Source organism: Ambystoma mexicanum, chromosome 14 (assembly GCF_040938575.1).
Source record: "Ambystoma mexicanum isolate Mex_15411 chromosome 14, UKY_AmexF1_1, whole genome shotgun sequence".
NCBI lineage: Eukaryota > Metazoa > Chordata > Amphibia > Caudata > Ambystomatidae > Ambystoma > Ambystoma mexicanum.
Window position 1 is genome coordinate 182,083,036 of NC_090940.1, and position 14,687 is coordinate 182,097,722.

General features: G+C 44.2%; 1 protein-coding gene across 4 annotated transcripts in view; it reads left to right on the top strand.

Annotated features, from left to right (window-relative positions):
- Nucleotides 1-14,687, top strand: part of SMOC1 (SPARC related modular calcium binding 1) — a 445,428-nt gene that overhangs the window by 81,571 nt on the left and 349,170 nt on the right. The window lies entirely within an intron of this gene.

A 14,687-nucleotide genomic window follows, 5' to 3' on the forward strand; every position in this document is an offset into this window, starting at 1 on the left:
TACCCCCATACCGGGTACCTGGAATGGGGAAATACCGGGCCATTCCGACCTTGGAGGGCCTGGTAATTCACTATAACTGGAACACGGACCCAGTACATCACCATTGGGGAGGATGCTAACAACAGGCCCATTAATGACGGGCTCGTTGTTAGCATCCTGGTCTGCCAGCGGGTCCTGCTAAGGACGCCTGGTTTTAGCAGACGTCCTTAGCGAGACCCGCGAGCAGACCTTGTAATGAGGCAGTAGAGGGTTAACAGCGGCGGCAGCTCTACCGGCGCCGTTAACCCTCTACCGCACTCCTCGTAATGAGGCCCATTGTCTTAGATTAATTGTTACCCTAATGTATGAATTGTTCGCCCTAGTTTGATCATTTCCCCATTGTAAAAGATGTTTACCCTAGTTATTAATGAATTAATTTATTTATATATAGGAGGGACAATGCTCTTTTGATCACAAAAGAATGTACAATAGATGAGAAATCAGGTTTGACAGGACGCAGTTAGCTTCTTGCAATGGGGTGAGTTTGAGAGACATTCTGACCAGGTTATGGAGGGGAGTCACCAGGGACAATACATAAGTGAACATATATAGATTAAGGACAACCAACATTGGACATGTATAAGTGCAGGTAGGTGGTATGGCCAGCTATGCTCGGAATGTGACCGTGATGGGTGAAGTGCTAGTGTGGTGACAGAGGAAGTGCTGGACAGAAGCAGGTTAGAGGCGAGGCAAAATGTTTAGCTTGCAGGCAGGTGAGATGTAGGTTAAGAGGGTTACTCAGAGGCGAGGAGGTAGGCTTTTAGTTCAGTTTTGAACAAATCTGTGTGGACTGTTTTTTGGGTTCAATGCAAGTCGAGCAAGAAGAGAGAAAGAGCGAAAGCGAGAGGAAGCATAGGAGGACAAGAAGCCACAAGGGTAGTTGAGGAGGCAGAGCAGAGATTACGAGAAGGCTTGTATAGTTGGATAGAGGAGGATACATACAGTGGTGCCTTAACGTGGATAGATTTATGAACCAGGAGAAGCACTTTATATCTAGCCCTGTTTTGCATCATCAGCCATTTAGCCTGGTGATGTTACGAGGAACTAGGTGTGAAGTTATGGAGTTCATAGAGAGTTCTGGTAGCAAAGTTAATGATCTTGTTCAGAGGACAGAATTCCTGGTTGGGGAGACCAAAGAAGATGCTGGCACAGTAGTCCAGTTCAGAGAAGACAAAAAAGAGATGCTTGGCAGTGTTGAAAGCAAGGGGGTGCCTGACGTTCCTACTATTTAGGAGGTTGAGACGAGTTGCTGTTCCAGATTTGGATTTTAAATGTGTGAGAAGGGTCATATATGGCACTGACATTTTTTTTTTGTATTTTTTTTTATTTTGTTTAGTTGGCCAAGCCAACTTTTAAAATAACACACATCCATATTTGTGCAATTAAACACACACATTCCATCATAACAATGAGTCTAAAATGACAACAATCTTCCTCCATAAAATGATCAAGTGATATGTACATTCCTCGTGATTACCTCTCATTATTGACAATGATATGCCAGCACCTCTTAATGTATACTGCCATGGATACTGTAGGGCAGCACAATCAGTCAGTGGGTGTCTGGCAGTTTCCACACATGATTCCCTGCACAATCGACATTGCCTACAATCCCGTAAAACATTAGACCAGGCTCCCATGATTTCGTTCCTCTTTACCACATTGAACTTTACGCTTAGATAATCTCACACCAGGAAATTTCCAAGTAAGTTCTTAGTGTACCTCGGTGTACTGTCTCTGACCATGATGTATTCCAAGAGCATCAGACCATGATTTATTTAGGCCAAATTAACTATCAGTTGCTCCCTGTTCTGGGTCAGCAGGATGGTTTCTATGTGCTATTTATATTTCGTAAAGGACCAGCCCAGGGCTTGTTTCGGTACCATAGCCAACCATTTAGTTGCAATGGACCAGACGCTAGTTACGTTACTAACAAGCATAGTTCCATGCAGTAAGCCCAGAAAAGAATGGCCTCTGGCACTTGAAATTTTCCAAAAGAGTGATATGCATCAGAGATGTAGTCTTGACAGGTTTCACATTAAATTCCAAGTCACAACATTTCAGTTGTCGTTCGAGTGGCCAATTTTAGTAGTCTCTTAATAATAGTGGGTTCCAGATTAATGAGCTCCTTTGTGTGGGACAAGGCCCAGATCTCTGCCCCATATAAGATAACAGAGGATATCTTTGCCCCATACAACTGCAACAATGCATCAAGAAAGAGACCTCTGTCCTTTTCTACAAAGGAGGCAATTGATATTTTTAGCAGTTTTAGTTTTACATTTTCTAAATGCATGGATCCTGCAGTTTTGTATCTAGGTGGATGTCAAGATATTTAAAATCTGAAACCACTTCAACCAGTACCCCCTCCACCAACCAACTGACCCTTTTCACCTTTTTTGGGGTTGGAGAAAAAAATCATAATTTAAATTTTCTCTGAGTCTATGACTAACAAATGACTGTTTACATAGTTACCAGTTTATTCAATGACGCTTGCAGCCCTCCTGAGGTGGAGTCCAGGAGAACTAGGTTGTCCATATAAGCCACCCATTGCAATGGTCTATCGCCCAATTTTGGTGGAATGGACTGGCAATCAGACAATTCCTCCCCCAGATCAGATAGATATAAGTTAAACACTATGGGTGCCAACGTGCATCCCTGCTTAAGCCCTTTCGAGGTCCCTATCCAGGCAGTGATCTTGCCAGTCATGTCCAATCGAACCTTGACCCTGGTGCAGTCATGCAAATTATCATCTTTAGTAGGCCTGGGGATATGCCTCCGACTTGCAGTTTGCTCCAGAGACTGGCTCTGTTGACAGTGTCAAACGTGGCACGGAAATCAATGAATGCCTCGTAGACTGTTGTCTTACGTATGGCCCATTCATGTTGTATGGTGGTAATTAGGTTCATACTGTTAATGGAAGTCTCAGACCACTAGCAAAACACCATTTGGTTTAGCAGAATAATATTTCACTCCTCTACCCACCCCTCGAGCTCTTTTAATAGTACTTGAGCAAAGATCTTTGCTTGAGAATCTAGCATCACCAGTAGGCGATAGTTTTGTGGGTCGCTATTCTTGCCTTTTTTTAATACGGGAAAAATAATGCCATATCGCCATGATGGAGGGGTTGTTTGTTGTTCGCTGATATATTGGAATAGCCAGTGCAGGACATTTGCCCAAACGGCTGAATCCATCTTAATCAGGGAGCTAGAAATCCCATCCCGCCCTGGTGCCCTTGACGACTTACTACTTTTGATTATATTGAGAACATTGATGATGTTTTTCGATTATCTCCAGTTGGAATTAGCTATAGAATCTGATGTTTAGTTACTTTCTCCTCAATTGTGTGTTGGTTTGGTTCCAGCTGTTCGTTATATACAGCTCACAATTCACGACATAGCCCTCTTTTTCTATCCTTAACTAGCCTAAGTACCCGGCTTTGCCAGGGATGTCCATTCTCAGTTTTTTTTCATATTCCATTAAAAAAGATGGACAAATATTGTTGTTTGCAACACAGTAAAATGCGATACATGTTCATTTCACTAATTGATTGATCAACAAATGTTCATTTATCTCCGATTTAAATTCTCACATGAATATCATATTTGTATGCTTAATATTATTATTTGCAGTGTTGTTAGCAGTGGTGGCCATTGTTGCTGCTAAACACACACTGCAAATAATCCGAGTAAGCATACAAATATGATATGCATGTGAGAATTTAATTTGGAGGTAAATAAAAATGTGGTGTTCAATTAATTAGTGAAATTAACATGTACCTAGTTTATTGCAAAAGAAATCAATGAAAGGAAAGACACACTCACTCTCTTCTAAAACAATTACAAAACAAAAAAATGAAAGACTAGTTTAGCACAGACAGCGCGATCATGAGCACTTTCTACAAATTACCTGTAGATGGCGTGTGGAACACCACAAAACCTAATGCCGAAAAATCAAAAAAAAGTGAATTATCTCAGGAACAGGATGACCTATCGAGCCAGAAAAAGTTGCATTAGTTTGGCAATGAAATAAAGACAACTGCATGCAAAATTAATGATGTCAGACCTCACCGTTCATGAGGAGTTACGGCCTCAAGATTAATGCCACATACAAACCCACAAACAAACACAACGTTGTTCTAAGTATATAGATTTCCTTGTAATATTTGTTTCTGAATGTGCTTTCTGGGGTACAATGCCTGTCTTGTCAAATGTTTTCTGCACAACTACAGAACAACCCTTCATGCTCTCCATACATGTGGCAAAATCACTTATAGCTGATGCCTCAGATACAACTGCTACGTTGCTTACTAGTGGCCCCAGACTCTAGAGTATGTGTCAAGGTGGGCCCGAGCTACCATATAAGCACTCTTTAAGTTCCCAGCATTCCAAAAGATGAGATCCAACTTAGTGATGCATTCATGTCCAGTCAGCCCAACTGGATCGGATCTGCTGTCGCGATCTGTCAAGCTAGCCACTTATGAATAATGATCACTTTAATTTCTTTCACACATGCACATGTCAGTGATGAGGGGGGACAAGTTAGTTATAAACATATAGTCAATTATGCTGCTTGTTTTATTCCAAATACAAGTATATTTTGGTGGGATAACAGAAGGATGCACAATACTTCATTAGCAAACAAATCTGAAACCCCTTACATGGGTGCCTAATTACTGCAACCTTGCCAGCCCTTCCGGCCTCACTCTTAGCAACTCCTAGCAATCCTAGCACTCAGACCAGCTGGGCCTAATAGCAAATAATAGCAAAGCTCCTAATTGTTTGTCAGCATTTCCTCTTTCCCCATACACTAGCACTTGCTAACACTCCCCTTTGTGTCGTCTCCCAGTACATAACAAAGCAGCTACTCTAATCAGAGTCCTCATTCCTTCAAAAGACACCCCTCTGAATGTGAAAGATCTCCTGCACCGTCTTTCACCGACCCACAACAAAGTGCCTGCCAGGCCCCTACTGCAAGACTGGGTGCATGAGAGCTGACGGGCCACTCTCTACCAACTGAGATAGCCGGGCTCTCTTCAGGCCTCTCTCTTCAGGCCTCTCTCTCCTTCTGAATCTAGAAAGCACAGGCATGGCTTAATATACTTATGGGGCGCAAATGGCAAATCTGGACATTTCTATGGTTACATGTCGAAATGCTGCTCTTTCACTTAGCAAAGCATTTCTCTCTCCTAAAGAGACACTATGTCTTCTTACGTATGTGGTCATGAGTTCACGGTGACATCAACATAAGAACAGAACAGCATATCATGTTGTCTGCTCATTGCATGGAGCCGTCTCACTTTGCGAAATCAAAACATTCTCGGCAGTCAGCTTTTCACCGAAAGACACTCATTCCCTCCTCCTCGCCTGCTCAGACAAGGCAAAACAAGGCAAAGCTGTCTTTCTCTACTAGGTCACAGAGCAGGCTAATTTGTTATGAATTCCAGTCCCTACACTGTATCAACATCAAATCGTCCGTGCACGGCAAAACCCTTCAGAATAGAACAGAGAGAACAGCTGTCTGTCTAGCTCCTAGAAGCACTCTAAAACGCTATACTAATATGACCAGTATAGATAATTACATATAAATGCATGGCTTTTAGCATATATAGAACCATAATGGCTTAAGCAAAACCTATTGTGTAAAATGTGGCTTATTTCTCTGGTTAAATGCATGGTCAAATGGCTGATATAGTGGATGATATAATGGATAATATAATAGATGAATTACTCATATGATAACTATTACAGCAAGCATATTTACATGTCCTGTTCAAATATATGTGCGTAGCCACGGGTAATCCAACTCAAGAGCAGCATGAGATCACTGGATTCATAGCTAGGTTCGCGGCAAGCCTTGTTGCTCGACCATACTTGCTAGCTAGGCCCGATTACATTTTTCCCCTGCCTCTCCCAAACCCCACTCGTCTGTCTGAGCCACCAGTGCAGTGTGGTTGAGCACCTGTCTTTGGGAGGTCATCTGAGTGATTTATCAGCGGTCCAGCTTGTGGTTTGACATATGGTAAGGGACTTCTCATGCTGGCCCCCTGGGTCCCACCCTTAGTATCCGTATATTTATCTTCCAATAATAAGGCCGTTTCAATAGTGGCACACTCATAACCCAAGCAAAATAATGCCCTGCGATACTCCATGACATAGTTAAGCGTTACATCTACATGAAATAACACAATTGATGTGGCCCTACTGTCATGCGTATCACTCTCACAGATATCCACAATTCGTATATCACTACTGGTAACACAGCGGAGTGGAACAACAGAATGACGTACCTCTAATAACCTACATTAGTTAATATAGGAACTTTTACTATCACCAAAGATGCGGTGAATTGGTAGAGCCTTTAATTTAACATTTTGTATCAGTGTCACTGGCAGAATTTGGGCGGTGCTAATATTGTTCAGCTCTGTCTGGACTGAGGCATTGTTCATAGTATAGCACACAACCTCCGTACCAGGCTGTGTCGTAAGCTCGAATAGCCCCTCAAGATTGTAGGATGACTCTTCCGTCACCTTTCTATGCGCTGTTTTATTCTTTTGTGCGCCAATGTAATTATTAAATTGCCTCTTTTTATTCGTCCAGTTACTGACCGTCGGCGTCCCTCTTGATTGTTGCCTTCATGGTAGTTCACTTGGCTAAGACCAACTCCTGTTTTATCTAAGGGCATTTCCTCGATGGCTGATGGTATAAATGCGGCACAGCTCGCCAAACGGGCGTGCCCCTTCAGCGCACCCAGAGGGCTAGCTTTCTGATAGCCCATTTGTGCAGGAAGACAAGGATTTTGTGGTACCGCTGAACATAGGTTTGCCTTTGGAGGCCCTGCTTTTCTTCGTAGAGAGATCTTCATACATAATTGCTTGTTGGTGAATTTTCTTGGTTTTACGTTGATACCAGGCTGTGGAGTTAACGTCAGTATTACTATTTACCCTCCTCGGTTGATTGAGCTGCACCTATGGTGGTTTCAATACCTCCTCTTTTAAGGCAGTTATATTCAAGTTCATTTTGTCTTGGAAGAGGCACAGCTCCACCTCACTGATGAGGCCCAACAAGGCTGAAACACGTGTATGTGGTTGCTGTTGGTACTCTTGTTCAGAAGGGAATTGCCAAAGCATTTTGGTGCTGGACTGCCCATGTGAGCGGAACAAAGACTGATATGCAAATGTACATTTCCCATCTGTGAAAGGTACAGTGAGCAAAAAGCGATGGCTGCGAACTCTCAAAGTGGGAAAAAAAAACAGAACAGGTTATCATGCCGTGTTCTTTCGGGGCAGGGGCGCCTGCTACCTTTTTGAAAATATTTTGGGCCTCATTACGATTTTGGCGATAGCCATGCCGCTATTGGCGGCATGGCTGCCGCCAAAGTAGGGCCCGGGTCCAGAACCGGGTTCCCAGAATGAGGAATTACCAGGCCATTCCGAGTTCGGAGGGCCTGGTAATTCCTCCCTCTGGGAACCCGGACCCAGGCCTTCTCCATTCCCATGTCAGCCCCCATAGGGCTGAATGGGAATGGGAGAGGGAGCAAACAACGGGCCGATTACGAGTGTCCCTCTTCCCCTCGCGGGACCCGGTCTGCAGACGTGCAGACCGGGTCCCGCGAGGGGACCTCGTAATCAGGCGGTACGGGGTTGACGGCGCCGGCACCTTTACCAGCACCGTTAACCCCCTACCGCCTGACTTGTAATGAGGCCCTTTGTCTTGGAACTTTGCTAAAGCACATGTTGCCATGATTTCACATTTTACGTTCAATTGATCAAGCAAAGTTTCCAGTATATTAAACATTGCGGCTTAGGAGCTGCTAGTGATACTGTTATTGCTTGCATTACTAGCATTGCTCCCAATTTTGGTTGCTCTCACTTATGGAATTCGGCTCTTCTGCAGGTGTCTCCCCTGCCAGGGCAGCTGATACATCCTCTGGCCCCTGCTGCAAGTTACTTAATGTGGCTCCTATTTCTCTACCGGCATGCTCTATAACTGTGGCCGACACAAACGGTCCCCCTTCCGGTCCGCCATCGACCAGAATAAGAGCATTTACAATGTGGGATATGATATGATGATAGGTTATTTATAACGCGCTTAATACCCAGAGGTTTCTAAGCGCGGACCCGGGGATCGAACCCATGTTGCTCCGTGTCATCTTGCTTCCAAGGCAAGCACGTTGCCGTTGAGCTATCCTCCCGAGTGCGCAACCAGGTTTAGCAGTATGCTCAGTGGCAGTGTACTTTGTACCCGAGAGCTTGCTATTGCCAGAGAGATGTTTGTAGTCAAATCAATACTAGGGCTAATTGGAGCTCTTATCACCGTTTTAATGGCTTTCGAGCCCAAGCATGGGACTGAGACCTTTAACTCACTGGTGAAATCCAATGCAGAACTCTACACCGGTATCAACATCCATAGCAGACTCAACGATTTCGTTGGTTAAATTGGACTGAACAGCAGCACAGTGGGCTGTGTAAAAGTCAGGAATCATTGAAACAGCTTTACTGGGCCCCACAACATCTTTTTAACCCACGGTGCACTAAGGGCTATTTCTGGACGTGCTAGTCTTGCTAGCAGGATTCTCCTCTGCAGCAGTTGAAAAAGACAAGCTCCTAAACAGTAGGAAAACCCTCGCTGTGCCATCTGCGGCAGCACTTGCTGTATGATCTAAGTGAGGAAGATGGGGAAGGGGCTCCATAGCACCTGACTCTATTACACGTTCTGCTAATCCTATCAGTTCGCCTCCACGTACCCATTAGGGCAATGATGTCTGGAGAGTAAGTTCCGAATTGCTACGTGTGGCTACTGCTGCCTGTTTGGCCACTCGCGTTACAGATATACCCAATGCATGGCGCTTCGGCATGCTAAGAAGGAGCCAAACAGTTTTTGAGTGCCTGACATTTGCAATGTATGGAGATGAACAAAAATGAACGTATACTTAGCTCCAGTTCTCCAGTCCTGACAGACCACCACTAGACCACTTCAACACCATTTGCTCATCTCACACCGCTCCCCTATGCACTGAGCTATTAGTAGTCTCAGTGAGTAGTGTAAGTGATAGGCTCCTCCTAGCAGCAATTAGCAGAGAAAAAAGACTTGAGGCTCTGGACCACCGCTAGACCACTTCCACACCATTTGCTCACCGCTGAGGTTTTTTTAGCTGAAGAAGAGTCGGGAAGAGTGTCAGGTGGGAACTGAATAGGCAGAGGAAGAGATGAGAGAGAGCTTTTGGTAGGGAAGAAGAGCACCTCTGTTTTGGTAGGGTTTAGCATCAGAGAATACCAGGTCATCCAATATTTAATGGCAGAGAGACAGTTTGAAATTTTGATAGAGAGATCAGAGGAGAGTTCAGGAAAAGAGAAGACAATTTGGGTGTTGTCCGCAAAGAGTTGGTACAAGAAGCCAAAGGAGGAGATTAGTGCCCCAAGAGCAGAGATGTGGAATGTGAAGAGGAGCAGACCCAAAACAGAATCCTTGTGGAACACCAACATGAGTGAGTTCAGAGGTTGCGTTGCTCCAGGAGACAGAGAATTGGCAAAGTGCAAGATAGGATTCAATTCAGACAAGTGCTTGGTCACGAATCACAAGAAAAAAGAGAATATTAAGGAGATCAGATTGAGAGGCACAGGGTGAAAGTTAGCCAGTAGGTTCGGATCAGTCCCTTGCTTTTTTAGGAGAGGGATGACCATGGCTGTTCTGAAAACAGAGGGAAAGCAAGCAGAGTCAAAGGACAGGCTGAACAGTTCAGCGAGGTCAGAGGCCAAGAAAGGGGCAATAGGCTTCACTAGCTGACGAGCAAGAGGGTCTGATGGGGCACAAGAGGGGTCAGTGATATATCCGGTGCTTCTATGCACACGCAATGGCATATCAAAGTTCCATACTGGAATGCGACTGCGTGCGGACACCTAAGTGACAGTTGACAATTGGGACCAACGGTTCCTCATTATTCACCTTGCTTTCTTGGTGACAATACCTGCATGGGGTCTTTTACTTGAATATATCTTTTGACTTACCTTATCTTGGGTCAGCGCTTCTTCCATTACAACAGTTAGCCTTCATCTGTAGAGATAGCACTTTGTCAGAATTAGTGTGACTAAAGTGGGAGATAGAGGCAGAGGATGATGGTAGAGTAGGCAAAGTGTAAAATGTAGGAGGAGGGAGTGTGAGGAAGTCAAGAGAGAGTCTCTAATTTTGGAAATGTTTGCTGTGAAGTATTCAGCTGGGTCATTAGCTATTAGAGTGGAGTTGATAGTCGTAGACTTCGGAGGAGTGAGTAGTGAGTTTAGGGTGCCCTGTAGCCGGCAAAGATGGTTGGAGTGAGAGTCAATGAGGGTTCAGTTAAATTTTCTGTTCACTCCATCAAGAATAGACTTGAGAGAGGTCAGGGCAGAGAGGTAGAGTTGCAGGTCCTCATGTGAATTGTTTGCCCTAGTTTAATTGTGACCACATTGTAATTTGCTCCTTAATAATCTAGACTGTTGCCACACTGTAGTTTGCTCCTTTGCAATGTATGTATTGTTTGCTCTAGTCAAATTGTTTGACCTAGCTTAGTTGTTCCTCAACTGTATGTTGCTCTTTAGCATCCTAGATTGATATGGGGTCTTTGGTCTGGGGGTTGCGGTGGTGTCCCCTGCAGGTTCCATGGCTTTTTGTATGGCGATATTTTGCGGGGATGGAACACATGGAACCAACTCTTCTGCTTCACACTATAACAGACAAACAATGCAATACACACACAGCGATTTAACCCCCCACAGAGATCAAACAACACAACTTGAGACCTCTAAAACCAATTTACCTACCACCACCCTTGCCAGTGCACCCCAGGACCACAGGAACACATGCTACCATTTGGACCCAACTGCTTCGATGCCATTGACAGAGACCATCTAGAAATAGACCCATATACAGTACCCAGGTATTTCTGAACTGCACACATGACTACTAACTTTATTTTCCCTCTCTCCCCAATAACGTAACCCACCACCCTCTTTCAGATCCATCAGAGCACCTGGAGACCATGCAAATAGCAGGGGTGCACAGTATAAATCCTAGTGACATAACATGAGATATCGTAATGTACATAATGTAGCATAACCGTAATATGGCACAGAGCAGGGAATGGTTCCTTGGTAACTGCCCCTACTTGAGAGGGCTTACTGAGGTTACATCTCATGTACATTCTTTACAGACTGACTAAATCTCATTGGTTAATTAAAGAAGGACGGGGCAGTTGTTAGTGTACTAATGGGCAGAGTGTGCAGAGGCATGAGTGGCATCACATGGAAGGTAAGCTGGAGGGGAGAGTGAGATGCCCTGGGAGACACCAAATATGACCAGCACCCGTTTGGCAAAAAAAAGCCTTACATTTGAATTGTTGCTTCTGGTCAATCATAAAAGAATGGAAATATTCGAGGAAAAAATGTCTGTTTACTGGGTAGTTTCAGGAATGTGTGAGGAGACTAAGGGCCTCATTACGAGGCTTGTGCTCCTGTAATGAAGGGTGCCGGTACGGGACTGGCACTGTTCATTACGGGATGCACAATTACGAGGTTCCCTTGCGGGACCCGGAACGGACGTCTGGTAAAACCAGACGTCCTTTCCGGGTCCTGTGAGGGGACCAAAGAGCTAATAACGGCCCGTTATTAACGGGCCCGTTATTTGCTCCATCCCCATTCCCATTGAGCCCTATGGGGGCTCAAATGAGAATGGGGATCGGTTCCTTCAAAGAGGAAATACAGTGTCCTCCAATGTTGGAATGACCCGGTTATTCCTCATTGAAGGAACCCGGTGCTGGAACACGGTATGGAGGCAGCCATGCCCTTATTAAGGGCATAGCTACCTCCATACTCATAATGAGGCCCTAAGGCAAAACCAAACGTGGATGGCTGGAAGGTTTTGAACAAATCATAACCATGGGCACAGCTCTGAGTAACCCTCCAGACCATCGTTTTTCAGCCTGCCATGTCATTACAGAAGGGCATAGACCATTTGCAATCAGTCTTGGTCCCACTCCCAAAGGGGAAGTCCAGCCCAAATTGCTAGGTTACATACCTTCTGCACAAGACCACAAGCATCCCCAGGCATGTTTCGGCCTTGTTGGGTGTCATCAGTGAGGAGCAGCTTGGCCCAGCACACTCGGGACCCACATCTGGCATACCCATCCCATTCGGGGTGACGAAAGCAAAACCAAAGGTTGATGGCTGGAAGGTTTGCATATGGTTTTTCCCCTTCTGTAATGGCTTGGCAGGTGAAGAGCGAAGGCATGTAGGGTTTCCCAGAGCAATTGCCAGAGGTTTAATATTAATTATAAACCTTCCAGCCATCACCTCTTTGTTTTGCATTGTTATCCTGAGTGGGATTGGTATTCCCAGACGTGGGTCCCGTGCTTGTTGGGCCTAGAGACCCAAGCTACAAAGAGGCAGAAACATGTCTGGGGATGCTTGTGGTCTCGTGCAGAAGGGATGTGACCTAGCAAATCGGGCTGGACTGTATTTGGTCTTTCCCCTTTCTGTAATGGCTTGGCAAGTGAATAACGAAGGTCTGGAGGGTTGCCCAGAACAATTGCCAGAGGTTTAAGATTCGTTCTAAACCTTTCAGCCATCACCTCTCTGTTTTGCATGGTGTGGGGAGAAGCATGGGTGTAAATTCAAACTGGCAACATTATTTATTTGTTATTAGGTGGCCTTGGGAAAGGAGAGTTCTGCGCTCCACTTGCTATTCGTAGATTTCAGGGCCACCTTTGATTCAGTGAAGAGGGAGGCATTGTGGGATAAGATAGCTGGATGGATCCGTGAAAAGGTGCTGTTGGGTTTTATTAGACAATTGCATGAGGACACCAGCGTGACTGTGAAGTTGAGTAGCTTGGGGACCTGCACAGCGGATATTCCTATGCTGGAGGGCCTTAAACAAGGGTGTGTGCTGGCCCCATCTTATTTAATCTGTACTTAGCAGACTTACCCAAGAGGTTGGAGGCAGTGAACTGTGTGACCCTTATGATCGGTGGCCTCTGGGTTAGATGCCTTTCCTACGCTGACGATGTAGTCTTAATTGACCACACATACGTCGGTTTAAGGAGAGTCGTCAACGAGTTGTTTGTGTTCAAGAAGGAAAACGGCCTTACTCTCAATTTAGACAAGACAAAATACATGGCTTTTGGTACTAGAAAAGGGGCTCATAAGCCCTTGTTTTTGGAAGTGGTGGAAATCGAGAAAGTTGGTGAATATGGTTATCTGGGATATATCATAACAGACAAGGGAAGTATGTGTAGCACTTTAATTGAGTGGAAGCGAATTAGAGGTAAGACGCTCATGGGGTTTGTGAAGAAATATGCTGAACAGACTGGGGGCTATACATTAAAAGGAGTCATGGCAGTGTATAAACAAGTGGTGGTACAAGTGCTTTGTACGAATTGGAAGCCTGCTTAATATCGGATTTAGGGCCTTATTTGTGGAGCGTTTTTCAATGGGATTGCACCATTCTAAAATGCTTCTGTGAATCAGGCCCTTAAAGTGGTTGGCCATTGTGGAAGCCAAATATGGAAAAGCGTACTACGTTTGACCAACGTGTCTCGATGGAGGCCAATAGATTGGAGTTGGAGATCCTATCATTGGCCAGTATGCTCAAGCAAAGACGGGGATTTATTTATATAAAGTCCATTAAAAAACCCTGGCTGCCCACTATTGAACTTAGTGGGCAGGAATATGCCTTCATCTAGGGTACACTCCCTCTTAGATATTGAAACTATGAATAAGAAGGTCTTTGAAGAGATAAACCAGGTACTGATTGGAGCCTAGAACTTCCTCCCCTGCATAAACAATTTAAACTAAACTTGGTCTGCGGAACTGTAACTATGTGCATTCAGAGAGACTTAAGTCAAACATAGAATACGCTAGGAATACATGCACACATATGTCCCCACAGAAATATTTGTTGAAGCCCTCTTCAACGGTGCTCGGGAGAATTATTCTAATGCTCCAGTTAAACCTATTGCCCGCGTTATCTCTTATTGGACCCGTTATCCGTTATTGGACCAAGAATGGGAATTAGTAGGGCGGCAAGAGCATGTAGACGATGATTTTAGAAACAAACAGACATGTTCTGAGTGTCCACAATTTAGCAACTATACTCCAGACATTTGTTGAGATTTGTAAAGGAGAAGATCCAGAAGGGATTAGTGAGGAGTGTTTCTGGTCTTGGTGTTTAAGTGAAGGCTAAACACACTGAACAAAGCACTGTTTAACATCCCAAAGCAAGTGCCTTTAATGATATAAGTAAGAAATAAACAATTATAGCCTTTGTATTTTGGCACAGAGAGAGAAGATACCTTGGGTGGGGGTACTGTGCCATCATCGAAGTATTGTTTTGCTATGATTGGTTTAATTATTATGAATCAGGTTGTCGTAAAATACACTTTTTTTGGAGGATAATTAAGACAGTAGAACAAGTACGTTTTTGGAGATTTTAGTAATTTTAGGAGTATCAAATGTCAATTTGGGTTAAATGAAATTGAAAGAAATTCGATAGGATGAATGTTTGTGTATTATGTATGTGTATTAAATGTTTTAAGTGGATTAGATGTTTTTTTAGATTGACTAAATTATTTTTTGTGCTTTGTATAATCTGAAAAGCTCAAATTATGAGATATATGCATCTATA